Source organism: Branchiostoma floridae, chromosome 6 (assembly GCF_000003815.2).
Source record: "Branchiostoma floridae strain S238N-H82 chromosome 6, Bfl_VNyyK, whole genome shotgun sequence".
Classification (NCBI taxonomy): domain Eukaryota; kingdom Metazoa; phylum Chordata; class Leptocardii; order Amphioxiformes; family Branchiostomatidae; genus Branchiostoma; species Branchiostoma floridae.
The window spans coordinates 20,115,767-20,118,068 of record NC_049984.1 but is presented as its reverse complement, the minus strand read 5'-3'; the positions used below and the strand labels follow the sequence as shown (position 1 = coordinate 20,118,068).

Genomic DNA, 2,302 nt, shown 5'->3' with positions numbered 1-2,302 from the left:
GATGTGTTAACGATGCTGTGGAATATTGTGAACTTGTGTGACGGACTGTTCGGAAAGACATGTAGGGACGACAGCCGCACAACAGATGATTAGTCTGTATAAACAAGGACAACAAAACAACAACAACAATGGCCATGGGATGGTGGCTTTATATGCGATTTTGATGTGTTAACGATGCTGTGGAATATGTGAACTTGCTGTGACGGACTTGTCGGAAAGACATGTAGGGACGACAGCCGCACAACAGATGATTAGTCGGTTTTAAGGAAGGACAACAAAAGAACAACAACAACAATGGCCATGGGATGGTGGTTTTATATGTGATTTTGATGTGTTAACGATGCTGTGGAATATGTGAACTTGCTGTGACGGACTTGTTGGAAAGACATGTAGGGACGACAGCCGCACAACAGATGATTAGTCTGTTTTAAACAAGGACAACAAAACAACAACAATGGGATGGTAGTAACGATGCTGTGGAACGTTGTGAACTTGTTGTGACGGACTTGTCGGAAAGACATGTAGGGACGACAGCCGCACAACAGATGATTAGTCTGTTTTAAACAAAGACAACAAAACAACAACAATGGGATGGTGGTTTTATATGCGATCTTGATGTGTTAACGATGCTGTTTAATGTTGTGAGCTTTGTGGACTTGTGGACTTGTCGGAAAGACATTCCATAGTAGCGACGACAGCCGCACAACAATGATGGTCAGTCAGTGTTGTGGTGAGATAGCGGTTTTGCATGAGATTAAAATGTTATATGAGTCATAGCTGTTCATTTTTGTATATTAAGTTTTGCTTCTTACAATATGTAATGATATGCCTTGACAGGGCGGTTTTGGAATTCAACAAAGTAGAATTTGATATGGTAAATGATTCAGAATTAAAATAAATGTTTACCGATGTTTCTGACGATTTTCTTCCTCTGATAAACAATGGTATTCTTGGACATGTAACTAATTCTTTTGGATTCTGATTTGAAGACGACCACGTTAACGATAAAGAAATGACACAGAGATAGGGATTTCCGTACACTGGGCACGGGAGACTTTGAACGTATACTAACTGCGACGTCATAATGCTATGTCACTCGGTCTGTTGCTCTCCTGAATTGCCTTAGAAATAAATCTCTCGTCTTTATATTCTGTCTTACCTGACAGACAGTTACACAGCTGTCCGCTCACATCACACAACATTGTTACTAGTACTTTATCTCGGTCTGTTGCAGTTCACATTATCAAATTTAACGAATTACCGGAAACTGTCTGAGAATAATAATCATGTCACAATATAGACTAATACATGCCGGTACATACAGCAACCATTGCGTTGTATCTAGCTTGTTGCAAGTGACGGACTGAAATGCAACATCAGCATGCATACATAATATTTGTAAGGTCCCGTTGATGTATTACTCCAAATTACGGCCCAAAAAAGTAAGCGGCTGCACGGAGGTGTTTTTTTAGCGATGAGAATTTTCCTTTTATCCAGCCCAACTGATCTCTAACGTTAGATTGGTGAAAGTTTCTTTCTACTTCAAGAAATTAACAGGCAATGTTCGGTAGCTGCGGTCTGGGTCGGAGGCACACAGTTCTGAGTTGTGCAGTCCCCGTTGCGGTGTGTACTAACTTCATGCATGTTCTAATTGTCATATAAGACTGAATGTTTAGCTGTTGTCGTAAATTTTTTACAAGATAAAACGTAAATGAGCGCAACAAAGAATAAATAGAATAAACATATTTCAAGTGCGTTCATTTTGTACGCGCCCATGTGAAACACGTATTTTTGCATGCCATTACTCCCAATGCAGTTAAAAACTCATCAATGAGACCGTACGTGCGTCTGTATGGGATTTCCACCATTCGTAAATCCGCACATGGTTTGATTTGGACCGTCGTCGTCTGAGTCAATTACGTTACTTGTATATTCTTTGATACACATAATAGACTAGACAATACGTTTTTGTGTCTGTAAAGTCAAATACTAGTAATGCAGACAATACGTGTACATCAGTCCATAAACTGGCGTCAGTATTTCCATAGTCGTAGCAGCGCAATCTTGGCTGTACGCGGCTCTGCTCCGGTCTGGCATTTTCCTCTCATGGCCTTGCTCCTTAGGGCGACGTTGTTCCGGATTTTGCATGGCTCCCAGCCTTGGTCCCGTTGTTGCAATTTGCATACGGGCGTCCTTCCCCACAGTGATACAGCTCGTCTTCCAGCGCAAGCCATCAGCGACGTCCGTTGCGGCGGGAGGAGTCGGTCTTGCCCGTGTTTATCTCTCTTGCCCGACCTGTGCA

At 41.9% G+C, this 2,302-nt stretch overlaps 1 long non-coding RNA gene across 1 annotated transcript in view; it reads right to left on the bottom strand.

Moving 5' to 3' along the window:
- Window positions 1-1,024: 1,024 nt before the first annotated feature.
- LOC118418281 overlaps window positions 1,025-2,302 on the bottom strand; it is a 6,085-nt gene continuing 4,807 nt past the window's right edge. The window contains exon 4 of the long non-coding RNA XR_004831436.1: window positions 1,025-2,295. This is a non-coding gene — a long non-coding RNA (uncharacterized LOC118418281). The remainder of the gene's footprint in view (window positions 2,296-2,302) is intronic.